The sequence below is a fragment of the Helianthus annuus genome, chromosome 7 (genome assembly GCF_002127325.2).
Source record: "Helianthus annuus cultivar XRQ/B chromosome 7, HanXRQr2.0-SUNRISE, whole genome shotgun sequence".
Lineage (NCBI taxonomy): Eukaryota > Viridiplantae > Streptophyta > Magnoliopsida > Asterales > Asteraceae > Helianthus > Helianthus annuus.
In genome coordinates this window covers 20,093,969-20,114,576 of record NC_035439.2, presented here as the reverse complement: position 1 = coordinate 20,114,576, position 20,608 = coordinate 20,093,969, and the positions used below count along the sequence as shown (strand labels likewise).

At 40.5% G+C, this 20,608-nt stretch overlaps 1 non-coding gene across 1 annotated transcript; it reads left to right on the top strand.

Annotated features, from left to right (window-relative positions):
* The first annotated feature begins 4,876 nt into the window (after positions 1 to 4,876).
* LOC118480828 lies at positions 4,877 to 4,983 on the top strand. The gene has a single exon (XR_004863809.1). It is a non-coding gene; the product is annotated as a small nucleolar RNA R71 (small nucleolar RNA).
* The last annotated feature ends 15,625 nt before the right edge of the window (positions 4,984 to 20,608 follow it).

Sequence of the window (20,608 nt, the reverse complement as noted above, 5' to 3'; positions counted from 1 at the left end):
ATTTCTGCACTTTTGCACTTTTTAAGAGATTATCTTAGTTATTGTAGTAGGCCCCTCTTTTGAAGGTGACGTTACCCTCAACCCAGTAGTTTGAGTCAGCAATGATACAATCCTAAAAGGTCGGATTATTGAAAGATAATTAATTAAGTTATTAATGCATAATGTGGTAGGCCCCTCTTTTGAAGGTGACGTTACCCTCGGCTAAGTAGTCCGAGTCAGCAGGGATACAGTCCTAAGTAGCCAGGTTAAAGTTTTAATAGTAGTTTATATATGAGGGGATCAAAGAGTTTGGACCCTCGCCATCCAATACCATTGGGTATTGAAGGAGGTCCTACTAAATTTGGCCCACGTCCTTTGCAGGATCTATACACTGAACAATGGCAAGACTCTTACCAAACCATTCCCTTAACCCCCGACCAGGTAGCCAACATATCTCCATATAGACCGTGGAGATATGAATGGTGAAAATCTTTTATTTTATATAGACAGTAAAATAATGCCAAGACACCACGGAGAAATGATAAGGAATAATCACCTTCAACATATAGAACTAGTTATTAAAGTCATTATTACATAACCAAATAAAAAGTGCAAAAAGATTAAAAATAAAAAGTCTTACACTAAATGCTTGTCTTCACCAAGTGATGTAAGAGACTTAGGCAAACATGGCCTTTGATTGTCAAGAACTCTTACGATCAATCTTGGATCCCGAGACGACTCACACACTCTATGATGGATGATGGATGATGGTGGTGGATGATGGTGTTGTGATGGTGGTGGTGGGTGGGTGAAGTGTGAGAGAGGTGGTGTGCCAAGGGATGGTTTGCAAATGAGCTAAGCACCCCTATTTATAGCCTGAACAGCAGCTCGGGCACGGCCCCGTGTCCATTGGGCACGGCCCTGTGTCCATCCTTCTTCTCTTTCTTCATTAATTGCAGTTTGTCTGCATTAGCTGACCACGCCCCCGTGTCCGCTGAGCACGACCCCTTTGGTAGAAGTGTATCTGTACTATCAAGATTTCCCTAGATTTTGCGAATCTTAGAGTTGACCACGGCCCCGTGTCCGCTGAGCACGACCCCGTGGTGGGTGAAAGAAGCTTCAGCAACTTTGTCTTTTCTGCTGACACTTGCTCATTGAGCACGTGGCGTGTTCTGCCTTCTGTTCTCTTTGTTTTGCTTGGAAAGATGCTGTCGGGGGGTCGGGCATGCCACGTTTGTTCCTTTTCTTGTATTTATGTTAGATTTAGCTGCCTTTTTGCTTCTTTTGTTCATTTGAGCTCATTTAATCCTGAAAATACAAAAGGAAGACAAAAACACACTTTTTCCAACATTAGTACTAAAAAAGGGTTAGTTTTATGACACAATTGATGTAATTTATATGTTGCATTTTGTGCACATCAAATACCCCCACACTTGAATCTTTGCTTGTCCTCAAGCAAAACTCTTTATAATGTGGCTTTACACTCCCAAATGGAATGGGTAGAAAAGAAGGTTTTTGGGCTTGTCATAGAGTGTCGGGATTTCCAAGATTTTTTATTAGGTTTTATTTTTATTTATTTACAATCCTATTCATCATGATTTATTTAAAACATTACATAAGATAAATTACTAATTAGGGCATAACATGCCTTTTTAAAATTCCATTTATATACAAGTTCACATACCTCACGGAGGATCACTCAACACTCGGCCGAAGATGTATTTTAGTGAATCACTAGAGAGCGGCATGGAACTTACGCCTACCATAAGCTTGCCAAGCAATCAATCCTCCTCCTTTTTAACTATACACCTTTGTAAATATCAAGAGGACTTTTGGGGTGAAGGGTTAGGCTTGGGCTAAAGGTGGGTGGTTGGGTTAGTGGTTAGTAAAAAGGGTGAAAGGCGTAACAAGCGTCGGTTTTCGTAAGACTTTTTCTTTTTCATAACTTTTTATTTTGATGAAGCATTTCTTTCAAACAAAGTTCTTTTTTGATAAACTTGTTTGTTTATTTCTTTTGGCTTCATCAATATCATTATTATTATTATTTTTTAAACAAGTCATAAGAAAAACCGAGCTTTGTTACTAAAATAAAGGGTTTAAAATAAAAAAGGGTTTTGGTGGGTAAAAGGGTGTTTGTTTTGGGTTAGGAAATGAAAAGGTTTAGGCTCAAAGGGGTTAACTAGGGGGATTTTGGGTAGGTGGTAAAAACAAAGAAAAATAATGGTGTAGAAATAAAAAGGGTTAGTCCTAATGCCTCCATTTACTTACTCGGATTTAAGTTGGTAAGGACCGGGAATGCATTGTCGTGGCAAGTTCTAGAGTTGTAAGAACCAAGCGGCTATTCACACAAGAAACGAAAAAATGAGCATTTAGTTTAAAGATATGTATTTGTATGCTCAATATAGGCTCAAAACTCACTTTTTGTGGGAATGGGTTTTTATGTGATCAAGTATATATAATCAAATTTTAACTAAACTTGTCATGTCGTTTCATAATTTTCTTATGTTGGTTCTTTTTATCACGACGCTATCGGTTGTAAATTTGTAAAAATATAACCTCTTTAGAACTTGAAATTCTCATATTAAACCTAGACAAGTAAAAAAAATGAAAATTTTTGAAAAAACTTTGGGGTGATTAGCGGTTCCAATAGAGTTTTGTGTAAGGCTTGTAATTAGGACTTGTAAGATTCAAAGTTTTAGCATCCCCCCATACTTAAATTACACATTATCCTCAATGTGTCCCAAAAATAAGTTTTTAGGATGATTGAATAAGTAAAAAGGTGTGAAAAAGCAAAAATTTATGTTACTGGGCGTCTGGACACGGCCCCGTGGTGTCCGGGCACGGCCCCATGTTCAGATCGCCAGTAACAGAATTCAATAAAAAGAAACAGAAGCCTGGGCACGAGGGCGTGTTCAGTGAGCATGCCCCGTGTCCAGTTACCTGAACTAGGCATTTCCTGCAGATTGTGCAGCACGGGGCCGTGTTGGCTGAGCACGGCCCGTGCTGAACTTGCTGTAATGAAGAAAATTTTGTCGGATGGCCCTGTTTTTGTGTATGGGGTGCTGGTTCAAGTTTCCCTTGTTATCCTTCACCATCCCGAGTGTGTTTTATTCCTGAAAATTAAAATTAAACTAGAAAACATAAAAATTAATCTAAACTAAACTAAGGATAGTTCCGCGGAATGCCTCCGTGGTGCGCCACGTTTATAAGGGTCCTTGGCTAGACCCAAGGCCTGGTCATATGTTACCCAAGTGGGATGTTTTGCATCTCATGCTACACCGTCGGAGAGCATCATCCAAACTTGAGTCAATGACCTTTATGTAGTTGACCGGGTCTTCGTCTTCTACTCTTTTTCCAACTCCAAACTTCATTTCCTCGTCCCCAATCCTCAATGTTAGTGTTCCATTATTCATATCTACTACTGCTTGGGCCGTAGCTAGGAATGGCCTCCCTAGGATGAGTGGTACTCCGACATCTTCCTCCATATCTAGTATGACAAAGTCGGCCGGAAAGACAAATTCACCGACTTTGACCAATAGATTTTCAGCGACACCTTGTGGATATTTGACGGATCTATCGGCGAGTTGTATGCTTATTTTTGTAGGGCTTGTTTTCCCTAGGACGAGTCGGTTGAACATTGATGAGGGCATGAGGTTGATGCTTGCCCCGAGATCGGCTAATGCATTACGAATGGGAGATTCCCCAATCGAGCAAGGAATTGTGAAGCTTCCGGGGTCAAGCTTCTTTAGTGGGAGTTTTTTGAGTAGTAAGGCGGAGCATTCTTCGCCTAAATTAACTAATTGCAATGATTCAATTTTCCTTATACGAGTGAGGAGGTCCCTCATAAATTTTGAATATTTAGGCATTTGAGTTAGGACTTCGATAAATTGAATATTAACATGCAATTATTTTAGTAAATTTTCGAACTTTGCGAATTGCTCATTGGTCTTTTGACGAATTAACCGACCGGGGTATGGGACTGGAGGAGTCTTAGTAGGCTCTTGAATTGGTGGAGAAGCCTTCTCTTGTTGGGGCGTGGGTGGAGTTGTGGTTTGGCTAGATTGGCTTCTTTCAGTCGGCGGTAATGGAGCCTCTTCGGGACCCACGGTACGGTTTCTCAATGTTATGAGATGTACTTGCGCCTTTAGGTTGGTTTCGGTATTACTTGGTCACGCGCCTTGTGGTCTCTCGGAGAAATTTTGAGCTATTTGATTTAATTGTTTTTCAGTGTTTTGTATACTAGCTTGTTGATTTCTAAAATTCGATTCCAATTGTTGAAATCGATCCGAGTTTTTCTTTTCGGTGTCAGAGATGAGGCGAGATACAGTATCTTCAAGCCTTTCTCATCCACCTTGTTGTTGAGAGAAATTTTTTGACTCGATTCTTTGTTGTTGAAAGTTTGTTCGTTGGTTTAGATTTTGTTGGTTACTACTATTGCCGGGTTCTTTCCAACCAAGGTTAGGGTGGTTACGCCATCATTGGTTGTAGGTACCCGTTGGAGGACCCAACGGCCTAGGTCTATTGTCAATGTAGTTTACCGACTCTATTTGATCATCTACTTCTTTCATACAACTCCAATTTTCATGTGGCCCACCACACCCTTCACAAGCCATGACCGAGGCCGTTTTGTTATTTCTAGCTTTTTGATTTTCGAAGAAAGGGCCTCGATTTGGGCTTGTAAAGAAGTGCTTTCATCAACCTTATGGGCGCCCGGGGCAATAGATTTGTTGCCTTGGTGAGTGTGCCACTAAAAATGGTTTGAGCAATTTCCTCAATTTGGTTATATATTTCATTTGGGCGATGATTACCTAAAAGTCCCCCGGAGCTAGAATCAAGTGTCTGTCTTGTGTGTGGCAACAACCCATTGTAGAAAGTGGATACTTGTTGCCACACCGCAAGACCGTGATGAGGACACTTTCTTAGTAGCTCCTTGAACCTTTCCCAAGTTTCATATAAGGATTCCCCATCCTCTTGTGAATATGTATTAATTTCAGTCATTAATTTAGCCGTTTTAGCAGGAGGGAAATACTTATATAGAAACTTTAGGGCTAGTTCATCCCAGGTGTTTACCGAGCCAACTGGGAGGGCATTAAGCCAAGCCTTAGCTCGGTCTTTTAGTGAAAATGGAAACATTCGAAGGCGGATGGCGTCGTTTGATGCTTCGTTGATCCGAAAGGTATCACATATTTCTAAGAAATTAGTAATATGTAGATGAGGATCCTCGTCCGCAAGCCCATTAAGGTTGTGGAGTTTTGAAGCATTTGTATCAAATGTGGCCGAAGCTCATGTAGGATCGTTTTCAGACCCGAACGAGTCGATCAGAAGAGTAATTCATCAATACAAGCGGCGGAAACAAGTGTATTGATGTTATTTCAGCTGTATTCACTTTAACTTGTCGATTTTATTGATATAAAAGCCTTTTACAATCACGACGACACTTCGGCAGCACTTCGTTGCAAACCGGAAGACTTCACTACTGATTTCGCTCCAACTACACCTATTTATAGGTGATCATATTCCGCTTGAACACGTTTCAAGCGGAATCACACAGTATAATCTCAAGCAAAATCAGAACCTACACTCTCGAGCGGAATCAGAAAAGATTGAGATTTCGCTTGAAATGATATACGGTCATTTCAAGCGGAATCACTTACAATGTCATTTTCTTGGATTCTGAGCCTTAATCTATCTGGAACTAATCAAGACTCGATACAAGATGAAGTCGACAGACGGATGCACCAACAAACTCCCCCTCGGATGTTGACGGAGTCTTCAGTGTCAAGTCTTCGGTTGTCAAACCTTCAATCTTTATCAGTCTTCGTGCTTCTCTTCAAAGTATTCTCCATTGAAAGCATCCTTACTCAATCTCTATCTTGATGTCTTCAGACTCCCCCTCTCAATGTGCTGGGATCGTAGTCTGGAAATCACCATCTGCTCAGGTATCGGAATCTTGCTGTAGTCAATCTTCATACCTGCAAATTCTCTACCACACACATAAGTTTCTCAAAGTTTACAGACTTTATATTTAGAAACCATTTGCAGGACGCATTAAAAATGATTTATACTTAAATGACCATTTGTAAACATAACTTCTACATACACTCTTTCCCAAATCTGTTCATCAAGTCTAGCACTTGGTATTTTGAAACTCAGCTTTTCAACATCAGTTGTCGAAAATCTTTTTGAATTTTCCAAAAGTTTATACTAAAACACACTAAAATATTTTTAGATTTTTAAAATTAATATAAATGCAGTAAAGAAATATTTACAGACAATATCTTTGTGAGTTTGTGCAAGAGGATCATATCAGTTTTTGAGACAAATCACTAACACCGTTAAGCTTGATTTCATTTTAAGTTCTAAACAATTCACCTAGATTGTCAGTATACTGATCCTTTAAATTTTTCACACAAATTTCAACTGTTCCGAGATACGAGATTAATGTTTTAAGGACTTAAACTTATTCGCGTGTCCCACCACTTGAATATACTCCCGTATCCAGATCCCAATATTCAGTCTTATAGGTGAGTATACCACAGATGATATCTGTAAAGGGGTTAGATGCGAAACCGTGAGAGCTCAGATCAGAACTTCCGTTCAGCAGAGAGATGACGGCTCGACTTTAGGTGTGTCCCCTTTAGAGGATCTTTTCTTCAACAGCTAATGATTAGCATTTTTTCAATGTTTCATCATTTTTTAAGATGAGGGCTGTGCTATTTTTCAAGCATTTGCAGAAAGTATTATCCGGGGACTAGGTCAGAATTTCCATTCAGTAGAAGTCCCGGGATAATACCCCAGATATCACTGAGCATAAAGACCTAGTATCTCAGAAAGAGGGACCTTTCAAACAAGATTTCGGGGGTTACCCATATATCCAAGAAATGTTCCCCACGAGATAAGCAAGTTTGAGTTTTATATTTATATCTCGTCACAATCTACTAAATGTGTAAAAACCTACTGACACATCCATAGTGAGATTGTTTATCATATTTTTGACTTTACATTTCTTTAGCATGTTGTGATAGTGACTCACTGATGTACTATCATTTCCTCTTTTATGCAACAAAAACTCATTTTTCATTTTATCATGTTTTTGGCTTTTTCAGATTTTCTAATGTTATTGGATTTTCTGAAATTTTTACTCTCCCTAAAATTCAAACACATTTAAAGAAAATTTAAAACAAACTGTACAAGAATATGACAACATGATGTAAATCGCCTCAATTCTCCATTCACTTGGCATAAACAATCAGAGCTCCCCCTCACAACAAACTATTTTCCCATTATGATTTCAAAACACTTAAGTTTGTTTTAATCAAAATGGTTTTTTCGGAAAATTAGTTTTGTTGATTTTACCACTTGTAGGAAATGGGGATCAAATCATCACATTGTTTTACCAATCTTTTGAATGATAGTTAAATCAAGTTAAAATTAATGACCTTGATTAACCACTTGTAAGATCAAAAACCAATCACTTGTAAAAATGTTTTTCAACCAATTACCACTTGTTGGTTGAATTCTCAAGATGCCGATTCCTACTCCACACTTACCAATCTGGGAGTTCCGGCAATTCCAACAATATGACTTGCCAAAATTTTAAATTTTTCAAAAAAGATTTTCAAGAATGATGCCGATTCATGCTCCACGATTACCAACTTAGGAGCTCCGGCAAGTCAGGTTTCCATTCTTTGAAAAATATATCCACCCAAGCTTGACCATCCTTGGGTGTAACAACATCTTCTTCACCATTTCTTTCAACAGATTTGTGAACATTCATTTTGGAAGCATAGAATTCTTTCACTCATTTGGCCTTACCATTGACCATTTTTCCAAAAATGTGTTTCATATTTCCGTTGAAAGTTTTCTCAACATCAAAATTTTTCTTTTCAGAATAAAATTGACTTGAAATTTCAACTTTCCCAACTCTCTTTTTAAAATTTTCTGCGCTTAGTGGTGGAAAGTTTTCATCATTCACAGTCGGAACTTTCTTTTCTTCTTTAACGATAACATGTGGCTCCCCTGTCGTTGTGAAGACAGATTCATTGCCAGTAGATAGCTCCTCCGACTTTGATAAATCAGATTCATCGCTAGAACTACTTCCTGAACCCTTAACCACCCATTTCTGATTTTTCAGATTTTCTTTAATTTTTAAAACATTCCTTGAACACTCACCAATCTCAAATTTTGAATTTTCAAAACCTGTAAATTTTCTGGTTGTAAGTTCAGTTTTTTCAACAACTTTTCCTTTCAGTTTATCAGAGACTCCCTGTTTTATCTGTATTGCCTTTGGACAATTCCTTGCAATATGACCGACTGTTTTACATTGAAAACAGGTTCTCGTCTCTATCTTCTTCTGAACAACACTTTTCTTCATGTCCTCTTGCTTCTTGGCAAGGAATTCTTTGTTCATCTGCTTTCTGAACGCTTGCTCTTTTTCAGCCTCTGTCGTTTTTCCTAAAACAAACACAGTTTTTGGTTTATAAACTTTTTCATTTTTCTAATTTTTCGGTTGATTAAAACCAAGACCTTTCTTTTTGAAATTACCATTATGGTTTGGTTTCTTTTGGAAACTATAACCATAATTGTAACCCATTTTCTTGTTAATTCTTTGTTGATCTCTTGAAGTGTATTGTTTAGGTTTTCCAGAAAGATTTAAATCTTTTATTTCAGAAATATTAATTTCTGTGATTTTGAAAACCTTTTGAATCATTTCGATTTTAACACTTCTTATTGGAAAAATCTCATCAGAATATAATTTGTCAGAATCTTTCAAAGTATATGCTACTTTGACTGGTTCGTCATTCAAATTAGATTTTGATAGCAAAAATTCCTTATCATAAACCCGTTTGTCCTTTTTGATTGTTGACTTTGACATGTCGGACTCAGACTTTGACTCGGATTTGGACTCCGTTTTTGACTCCTCAATGTCATCTTTATCTAACACCTGATCGACCACACTTTTTATCAACTTGGACTCATGATCAGTGTCAGACGATGTGAACGTAACATCAATATTTTCTGGCAAATTATCTGATGACCCAGACTCCCACTGTAAGTTAGTTGCCTTTTTGACTCTTTCAGAATTTGGATTTCGAGGAGAATATCCATTTTCGACCGGGGGCGGACATTTATTGTAGACAACAATTGGTTTCTTACCAGAAATTTTCACTTCATCATCTTCTTTTATCTCGGACTTCTTTTCTTCTGAAGTCTTCTCTTGTAACACCTCAAAATTTTGTGTCCAGTAATGTGTTAACACGTGTCATGAGTTTACACGTGGCATTAGATATTAAATAAAGGACTAAAGTTGACAAACCTTGAAAGTATGTAAATTCGAGGGTTATATATGTTAATAAAGGGTAAATATACTGTATAATAACCCTAAACGATGCTCGTACCTTCAAACGAATAAATCATGGATCGTACGGAAGCGAAACGCGGAAGAAAGTGAGAGATTACAAGCTGTAGGGGTTAACTGTGTCAACATGTTTAATTATACCTCTGAGTGACCCTTTGACGAACCCGAGGCTTTGTAACAGTAAAATACGCTCACTAGAATGTACTATATAAATTTCGCGAAGTTCCGTTTTAAAACGTGAAAGTTATGATCAAATTCGTACGAAAAGGTTTAACAGCGTCAACAATGAAAGTTAAGGCTTTCCGGATAGTAATTAAACTAACCAGGGACTTAGCAGTGCGGGTAAATGGCATGAGGCCCTTAATTGTAATTAACCGAGGGCCATATCGCAAAGTTATCCCTTCAAACCCGAAAGGTCAGGTTATTAATTACCGAAGATTCGGTTAATCATTACAAAAGATTTAAAAATCTTAGAAAACAGGCCTCAGGCGGCCCGCCTGAGTGAAACATATAAGTTGATGCGGGCCGCGAGCCTCCTGCATATACGCGTGCTGACATGAAGATTCAGGCGGTCCGCGTACAAGGTGCCTGATCTCTCATGCGGGCCGCGTGACAGTCACAGATGCAGAAACTTTGGACAGACTTGTTGTTTGAAGTTGTGAACGATCAAAAGTGCAATAAATGAAGCATGGGCGCCCTCTACTTGCCTCCTAGCACCAAGGGCCACCTGCTAAACATCCATGCTCCATTGTAGGTTGATGTGTAATGATCTAGAGGCCATTCTTTCACTATAAAAGGCATACATTGTGCATAAGTGAAAACACACCTCAAAACTTACCTTCTGATCATTCCTGGAGCTCATAAGCTTTCCTCTATCATTCTAAGTCGTGCACTAAGCTTCTGTAAGTTGCCTAACCCTTTGTGGTTTCATTTTTCAATAGTTATAGCCTAAAAGTCAATCCGTCGTAATTAACGATTGACTTTGCGATAAATCACGAATGGTCCAGTGATTTGTCGAATCAAAGATAGTTATATGATGGTAATCATGTGGGCATTTAACCCCTAAAAGGGCACCCTCTGATTCCCACTCTAACTAGATCAAATATCGAGTCAAACGTGCTTAGAAAAAGTCAACAGAAATGTCATTTTGCGATTTCTTGCATAATGTGTAATGTAGATGATATGTGACCTGTTTGAACACTCATAAAACATGATAATAAGTATATAAACTAATCTAAGCTTGTTTAATCCGACCATTTATTGTTTTGACCCGGTTCGGAGCCGAAAGTCGCAAAAGTTTGACTTTTGCATTGACTTCAGTTCTGACCCGTTAAAATTTGATTTAGATATGTCTTAGGACTCTCTTAGGACCAGGTTACATGATGGTATAACCCTCTGTGACCGGTTCGTTGTTTGTCCAAGTCTTTTACACATTTCCGTTAAATGCTTAAAAGTTGACCGTAACGCCCTTTATAAATTAAAACGAGAAATTCAGACACATGAAAGGATCATGACCTTGGTTACTGATTTCTAAACATGTCCCTAAAATTTCATGTCAATCCGAGGTCCAGAATAGGAGTTATGCTAAATAGCGCAAATTGCGAAACTTTTGTAATTAAATAGCGCAATTAGCATAACGCCTATCTAAACCCGGATTTCGACACCAAACCTTTTACTCATTGTTGTAAAATAATATTTTGGGATTTTTAAAGATTTTTAATTATTTTTAACCTGCTCATAACCTGCGGTTATGGCAACGGTTCGGTAAATACCGAATATGCCCTTTACGGCCATAACTTGAGTTCTACAAGGTCTTTTGACCCGATTCCAGTTGCTACTGATTTAAATAATAAATAAAGTATTTTAGACTTTATAAACTGTTCGGGAAACTCGGATTTCCTGTAGAACTCTAAGACCTCTTTTATAATCTTTAAAAAGACCAAAATACCCCTACGGGGCATAATATGAACATAAACTCGTTACGGGCATTATGGAAGGTATCCTACTGATACCACAACCTCTTTAAGGCATATTAACTTAGGAAATCAGTGTAGGACTCCTACGGATACCCGTTGCGCCTTTCGCGCGCACGGTTCGGCTTATGTAACTAGTTTACATAAATTAGCCGAAACGGGTCAAACCATATTGTTTTGACCCCAAAATCCAGAGTATGATTATTATACCCATATAAAACAAGTCTTCAAACTTGTTGGGTCAAAATCACACTCCATTCACGGTTTTCGCCTTTCACGCGATTAAACCGTAACTATACTTTGAAATTAACCGGTCTAGGCTACGGCAAATATAAAGACCCGTTAGGATTCTAATAGGTTATTTTAAAACCTTCGTTCTAGAATAGGAGACCAGTAAAAGCTATCTGTGATTTACTCAATTAAGAATTATACTTGCAAAGGTAAATACTTTTAACTTATTTTCCGTTATACGGGCTTGGGTTACGGTATCTAAAATACCGCTTGGTCGGGCAATTGACCCCAACTCATTAGTAGTTGGGTACTATCAATGTGACCCGTTTAAAAACTGTTTTGTTGGCTTAAATCCTTTGGGGGCTTAATGACCATGTCCCGGATATCCTTGGCAGCATTTATGAATGGCCACGACCTCGACATCCCGGTGTAGGCGTACACCCGGCATTATGTCTATAACTATAAAAGTGTAGCCGTTGGTTACCCGCCACGGTTTTATACTATGTGGTGTGTCTATTAAACTTTAACCCGATACGACTCGGGCGACCAAACGCATAGTGACATGTAATTCTTTACAAGATTTGATTATAAATTATCCCAAGTTATAAAGAGTTTGTGCCTTGAGCATTTAAACCAATTTTATCAAACATTTTACAAAAGTGTCAGTTGAATGTATTTACCAGTGTAAACTGACGTATTTTCCCCAAAAAGACTAAATGCAGGTACTAGGCGTAATTGGCTGGGATTTCTCCTTAGCATCATTAGAAGTCTCGCAAGCTTAAGATGCCTGAAGTCTATTGAACAATATTTTGATATTATTATTTGATCCCCTGTGGATTATTATTTCAACAATGGTGATACATTGATATTACACCTAAGTTGAAATATATTATCTTATTGCTTCCGTTGTGCATTCATATATATTGTGTGGTTTGACTATAATGTTGCCAACTACGTCACGGTAATCCCCCACCAGGCCCACCGGTGAGACACGTGGAAATCAGGGTGTGACAGGTTGGTATCAGAGCCAACACTGAGCGAATTAAACACTAGCCCTTGTGTTTAATCTCAGTTACACAATTGCACATACTTGAGTCTAGACAAGAACATAGGACAAATTCGAATTTGTTATTCCAGTTTGTCTTTTTATTGTTTATTGTTATTTAAAGTTTTAAAAGCAGGAAATATGCCGCCTGCAATCAGACGAGGAAGAGGAGGAAGAGGCAGAGGAACGGTCATTACTCACCATGATCACGAAGCTGGACCTTCGAACACGCGAGCTCCTTCTAGTACAAGGAGTGAAGAACCACAGAGACGAAGAAACCTTTTTGAACCTGCGAGAAATTCTACGTCGCATAGCTCGACGCCATCGTACCGCCATTCATTTGGACCAGACTCGGAAAATAATCCAAATAACCCTCAACCATCCTTTTTACAGCGATCTGCATCGCACCGTGCTTATGATGATCCCACTCCTTACTTCAGAGGTCAGTTTAACCCAGCAGATTACATTCAGGAACCTGCAGGCTTTGTCCCGTTAGGACCACAAGATCACTTCTCAGAAGACCACATGGATGAGGACACAGATCCCGTAGAACCTGCTCGTGGTACACCCACACATCCTATCGAGATCTCTGATGGATCTTCTTTTCATGGCACACCTTATCAAGGGCCAGATAGTTTTCAAGCGCTGTTCAACTAGCATGAGTGGTACTTCACACCCTCCCATCAAACATCGCAACACGAGGAGCAACAACAACAAGAACCCTCCGAGGATCCACGTTTCGTGGCAGTTACGCCACCACCACCGCCACCGGTTCAACCAGTAGTTCCAGATCCGCCAAGGCGTAGAAGATCAGGCGCACGGATGTCTACCCGGGGAGGGGAATTTCATTTCAGCACCCCTCGCCACTCGAGTGCTAGTCACTATCCGTCAGTACCTGAAGAACAACCTTCAAGTCCAGTACAGGAGGCGAACTCCGCACCAGTTGCACCATCTTCGCCACCATTTGGGTATGACCACCCAATACCTGCATACACGGGTCCAACGGCATACAACCCGTTCGAACCGTCGTCGCACGCGCATTATAATTACAACTATGATCGCGACCCATACGTGATAGCAGCTAGGTATAATGCCCGCTATCCCGACGGAGCTTTTGGAAACCTAGGGATACCGGACTACTCAGCTCATGGGTATCCAGCACCTCCTAGACCTCCAGTTCCGCAACCGGCGCCACAATCACGTTTCTCTCCTCCTGAACAAGAAGAAATCCTCCATCGGTTAAGTCGTGTTGGAACGAGATTTCGAGGAAGAACGAAAGAACAACAGGGGATTCCTTAAGGGCCTAGCAAACCTGTTGAAGGGCAAGAAGAAGAAACGTGACCATTAGTCCTTATATATGTTCTAATGTAATGTCTATTTTAAATAGTCCCTGCATAGACGTTTATCGTGTTTCAGTCCCTACGTGGACTTATCCTTTAGTCCCTGCGTGGACACTTATCTTGTATTGGTCCCTGCGTGGACTTGTCTCTTTATTAACCTCTATGTAGGTATGTACTTGTTTAAAAGTCCCGTTTAGGGCAGCGTGTAATCGTATTTGAAGTTATGGAATGTTATGTTATAAATTTCATTTTGTTATTACTATATATGAAATAAATCGAAATCATTCCTTTTAAATTTAAATCTGCCTAAATAAAGAATCTTAAGAGTGAAACCTAGCCAGGTGTCTTTTAGACCCGGCCAAGATGGTAAGACCTGATTAAAAGATTCAGAATTCCAGTTAACCTCTGTAATCATGTTAGCGTTCATGGCAGATGTGATTCGTTAAAATCGCACGCGTCATTCTTATATAAGAATCCTTCTAACGATTCCAAAGCCCAAATTAATGATATAATAAATCATGGGTTAAATCGTCAATAAAGATGATCAATTATTTAACATCCATTAGTGATGTAGTGCCTACGGGCTAAACTTGTTAAACATCCATTAGCGATGTAGTGCCTACGGGCCGAGTTATTAAGCATCCATTAGTGATGTAGTGCTTATGGGTCATAATTGTTGTCATAATAAGACAAAAGACAGTGGTGGTCTATGACTCCCTGTCAGAAAGGGTAAAAGGACTACGGTTCAAACCTTCATACCTTGATTCTCTGTAATCTCGGCTAATATTATAATAACGTCCTCGTGACTAGGCTTTGTGCCAATAACAATATTATTTGTAATTAGGATAGGTATGTTCAAATCCTAAATAAAAGTGAGTAACAAATTAACCAGATATGGTCTCTGTTACCATGGTTAATGAATTGCCATAAAAGACAATTCCATAATAAACTCCTAAATAAAATTTTCGTTATCTTCTATAACAGATACAAGTTACCATGGCTGATTCTAGAGGAGAAAATAGCCACACGAAGGAAGACGAATATGATAACGCCCAAGTTCATCTGACGGGCGCAGAGTTGGAAGCTCTTGTCGATAACGCTGTCAAGGCAGCTCTGGATCGACAATATGAGGAATATACTAAATCTCGGAGCCGAACCATATCCAAACCACACTCCAAGCCAAAGACCGACACAAAATCTCACAGCAAACCGCTGTCTAAACCTAAAAAGGAAGATGATAATCATTCGTCCAATGAGAACAGTGTCCGTCAAGAAAGAGTATATACTGACGCATCTTGCGCCAGAGGCTGCACCTACAAATACTTTGTATCATGCAAGCCCCGAGACTTCAACGGGGAGAAAGGAGCGGTCGATTGCATGACATGGCTTGATGAGATGGACACCGTGGTGGACATCAGCGGCTGTGCGGAAAGAGACGTGGTAAAGTTTGTGTCTCAATCATTCAAGGGCGAGGCCCTGGCTTGGTGGAGGTCGTTGGTTCAGGCCTCGGGAAAGGCTGTTCTTTACAGCATGACATGGGAGGAATTCGTTTCTCTCATCAAGGAGAATTACTGCCCTCAACATGAGGTGGAAAAGATAGAATCTGATTTTCTATCATTAGTGATGACAAACCTTGACTGCCAAGCTTACCTGACGAGCTTCAATACGATGTCTCGGTTGGTTCCATACCTGGTAACCCCGGAGCCAAAAAGAATCGCTCGTTTCATCGGTGGGTTAGCCCCCGAAATAAAGGCAAGCGTGAAGGCCTCTCGGCCAGCGACCTTTCGATCTGTAGCCGACATATCTTTGTCCCTTACTCTGGATGCGGTCCAACAAAGATTGCTAAGGAACAAAGAAGCTGAAAAGAGAAAGCGTGAAGATGAAACTTCACGGAGGTCGAGCAAGAAACACCGTGGAAACGGTGATAACAAGAGGGGGTCGGAGTCAAGGAAGGATGGGCAACAGTCTGGTGAAAAGCCCAAGTGCAAGACTTGCAAGAGACATCACTTCGGGAAGTGTAGGCTCGACTCAAACTCGCAGACTCAGTCAAGGTCGTATGCTTGCGGGTTGTGCAAGTCCAAGGACCACAAGACCGTGGACTGCAAGAAAATCAAAGATGCGACTTGCTATAACTGCAGCGAGAAGGGGCACATTAAAAGCAACTGCCCTAAGTATGCCAAGAAGCCTGAATAGGCCAAGAAGAACAATGCTAGAGTCTTCAGGATGGAGGCGAAAGAAGCAGTGCTGGATGACAACGTAATCACAGGTATTTTCTCGTAAATGATATCTTTGCAAGAGTACTTTTTGATTCAGGCGCTGATAAGTCTTTCGTAGATCATAAATTTTGTAAATTGCTGAATATGCCTGTCAAAACCTTAAATGTGAATTACGAGGTAGAGCTAGCGGATGGAACCATTGAAACCGTCTCCACTGTGTTAGATGGATGTGTGATATCCATTAGGAACCACTCTTTTCCTCTATCTCTACTTCCCTTTAAATTGACCGGTTTTGACCTAGTATTGGGTATTGACTGGTTATCTCACAACCAGGCCCAAATCGTCTGCAACAGAAAGCAGATTGTGATAAAGACTCTGGCTGGTGAATCGCTTACCATTCGGGGAGATACCCAGTACGGATTGCCTGAGCAAGTAACTATGCTCAAAGCTTCTAAATGTCTGAAGAAAGGTTGTGTCATCTACATGGCACAAGTGATTATTGAAGAGCCTAAACCAAAGATAGAAGACATTCCCGTCATTTCGGAGTATCCAGAAGTTTTCCCTGAAGATCTACCTGGGTTGCCACCAGATAGACAAGTGGAATTCAGGATCGATATCATCCCTGGAGCAGCACCTATCGCTAGAGCACCTTACAGGCTAGCACCAACCGAGATGAAGGAGTTAAGGACCCAGCTGGATGAACTACTGGCTAAAGGTTTCATCAAACCTAGTTCATCTCCCTGGGGAGCACCTGTCCTGTTTGTTAAGAAGAAGGATGGATCGATGCGTCTGTGCATCGATTATCGCGAGCTTAATAAGGTCACGATAAAGAATAGATATCCCTTGCCGAGGATCGATGATTTGTTCGATCAGTTACAAGGGGCAAGTTATTTTTCGAAGATCGACTTGAGGTCAGACTACCATCAACTGAAAGTCAGAGATGAGGACGTAAATAAAACAGCATTTAGGACTCGCTACGGTCACTAAGAGTTCCTAGTGATGCCTTTTGGGCTCACTAATGCACCGGCTGCGTTCATGGATCTCATGAATCGCGTCTGCAAGCCGTACTTGGACAAATTCGTCGTCGTTTTCATCGACGACATTCTTATATACTCGAAGAACAAAGCTGACCATGAGAATCACCTTCGTTGTATTCTCAAGCTGCTACATCAGGAGAAACTCTATGCCAAATTCTCTAAGTGCGAATTCTGGCTACGAGCAGTCCAATTTCTAGGACACGTTGTCAGCGAGCGTGGTATCTAGGTGGATCCCGCTAAAGTAGAGGCTGTCATGAATTGGCAAGAGCCAAAGACGCCTACTGAGATTCGTAGTTTCCTGGGGTTAGCAGGATACTACAGGCGATTCATTGAAAATTTTTCAAGGATTACTGCACCCTTAACTTCCTTGACCAAGAAGAAGGAAAAGTTTGTTTGGGGCCCTAAGCAGCAAGAGTCCTTTGATATTCTAAAGCAAAAGCTGAGCAACGCTCCTGTGCTGACACTACCGGAAGGTACCGAGGAGTTCGTAGTTTACTGCGACGCATCACACACTGGCATGGGGTGTGTGCTCATGCAAAAAGGCAAAGTTATTGCCTATGCTTCAAGACAGTTAAAGGTGCACGAGAAGAATTACACCACCCATGACTTGGAGCTGGGTGCCATTGTGTTCGCACTAAAACTGTGGAGGCATTATCTATATGGTATCAAGTTTGTGATCTATTCGGATCATAAGAGCCTTCAACATCTGTTTAATCAGAAGGAGTTAAACATGAGGCAACGCCGTTGGATGGAAACTTTAAATGATTATGATTGTGAAATCAGATATCATCCTGGCAAGGCGAATGTAGTCGCTGATGCCCTGAGTAGAAAAGAAAGGGTGAAACCCATCCGAATCAATGTCAAGAGCATTGAAGTCAGGAATAATTTGATTGAAAGGATATTAGCTGCGTAGCGGGAGGCCGTGTTAGAAGCTAATTATCCTAAAGAAAAGTTAGGAGTAACTGAGGAGCAGTTAACTCTTAGCAAGGACGGAATTTTACAATTGAATGGACGAATTTGGATTTCGATTTATGGAGGACTACGCGATGTTATCCTCCAGGAAGCCCATAGTTCCAAATATTCTGTTCATCCTGGAGCAGATAAAATGTATCAGGATCTAAAGGCAAATTATTGGTGGATAGGCTTGAAAAAGTCTGTAGCCGCTTATGTAGCCAAATGCTTAACTTGTGTGCAAGTCAAGGCTGAGCATCAGAAGCCGTCTGGCTTGCTACAACAGCCTGAACTTCCTGAATGGAAGTGGGAATGTGTAACTATGGATTTTATTACCAAGTTACCCAAGACGAGGAAAGGAAATGACACGATATGGGTTATAGTCGACAGACTGACTAAGTCAGCTCATTTCTTACCCATCAAGGAGACTTATAGCTCCGACATGTTAGCCCAGTTATACGTTGACAAGATTGTAGCCCTGCATGGCATACCTGTGTCTATTATCTCTGACCGGGATACTAGATACACGTCGCACTTCTGGAAGAGCTTCCAGCAATCTTTGGGCACCCGTTTGAATTTTAGTACGGCTTACCATCCTCAGACAGACGGTCAGAGTGAGCGTACTATTCAAACGTTGGAAGACATGCTACGTGCATGTGCTATCGATTTGGGTGGTAGTTGGGATAAGAACCTACCACTAATCAAATTCTCCTACAACAATAGCTACCATACCAGCATTAAGGCTGCGCCTTTCGAGGCATTATACGGTAGAAAGTGTCGATCGCCTGTTTGTTGGGCGGAAGTTGGAGATGTCCAATTATCAGGACCAGAGATAGTCTTCGAGACGACGGACAAGATTGTCCAGATCCGAGACCGTCTCAAAACTGCCCGAGATAGGCAGAAGAGTTACGCAGATCCAAAGCGTAAAGATTTTCACTTCGAAGTAGGTGAAAAGGTGCTACTTAAAGTATCACCCTGGAAGGGGGTGATGCATTTCGGTAAGAAAGGCAAACTAAGCCCGAGATATATAGGACCTTTCGAGGTTATCGAACGGGTCGGGTCAGTTGCCTATAAGCTAAACTTACCAGAGGAGCTCAATGGAATTCACAATGTGTTCCACATCTGCAATCTAAAGAAATGCTTCGCTGATGAATCATTGGTGATCCCACACACAGATGTGCATATAGGTGAGAGCTTAAAATTTGTGGAAAACCTTTATCGATTAAAGATCGACAGGTGAAGAAGCTTCGAAGGAAGCATGTACCTATAGTAAAGGTCAAGTGGGATGCCCGTAGAAGTCCCGAATTCACGTGGGAAGTTGAAGCCACGATGAAAGAGAAATACCCTTATTTGTTTGAGTAAATCTCGGGTCGAGATTTATTTTAAGGGGGTGAGGATGTAACACCTCGAAATTTTGTGTCCAGTAATGTGTTAACACGTGTCATGAGTTTACACGTGGCATTAGATATTAAATAAAGGACTAAAGTTGACAAACCTTGAAAGTATGTAAATTCGAGGGTTATAAATGTCAACAAAGGGTAAATATACTGTATAATAACCCTAAATGATGCTCGTACCTTCAAACGAATAAATCATGGATCGTACGGAAGCGAAACGCGGAAGAAAGTGAGAGATTACAAGCTGCAGGGGTTAACTGTGTCAACATGTTTAATTATACCTCTGAGTGACCCTTTGACGAACCCGAGGCTTTGTAACAGTAAAATACGCTCACTAGAATGTACTATATAAATTTCGCGAAGTTCCGTTTTAAAACGAGAAAGTTATGATCGAATTCGTACGAAAAGGTTTAAAAGCGTCAACAATGAAAGTTAAGGCTTTCCGGATAGTAATTAAACTAACCAGGGACTTAACAGTGCGGGTAAATGGCATGAGGCCCTTAATTGTAATTAACCGAGGGCCATATCGCAAAGTTACCCCTTCAAACCTGAAAGGTCAGGTTATTAATTACCGAAGATTCGGTTAATCATTACAAAAGATTTAAAAATCTTAGAAAACAGGCCTCAGGCGGCCCGCCTGAGTGAAACATATAAGTTGATGCGGGCCGCGAGCCTCCTGCATATACGCGTGCTGACATGAAGATTCAGGCGGCCCGCGTACAAGGTGCCTGATCTCTCATGCGGGCCGCGTGACAGACACAGATGCAGAAACTTTGGACAGACTTGTTGTTTGAAGTTGTGAACGATCAAAAGTGCAATAAATGAAGCATGGGCGCCCTCTACTTGCCTCCTAGCACCAAGGGCCACCTGCTGAACATCCATGCTCCATTGTAGGTTGATGTGTAATGATCTAGAGGCCATTCTTTCACTATAAAAGGCATACATTGTGCATAAGTGAAAACACACCTCAAAACTTACCTTCTTATCATTCCTGGAGCTCTCAAGCTTTCCTCTATCATTCTAAGTCGTGCACTAAGCTTCTGTAAGTTGCCTAACCCTTTGTGGTTTCATTTTTCAATAG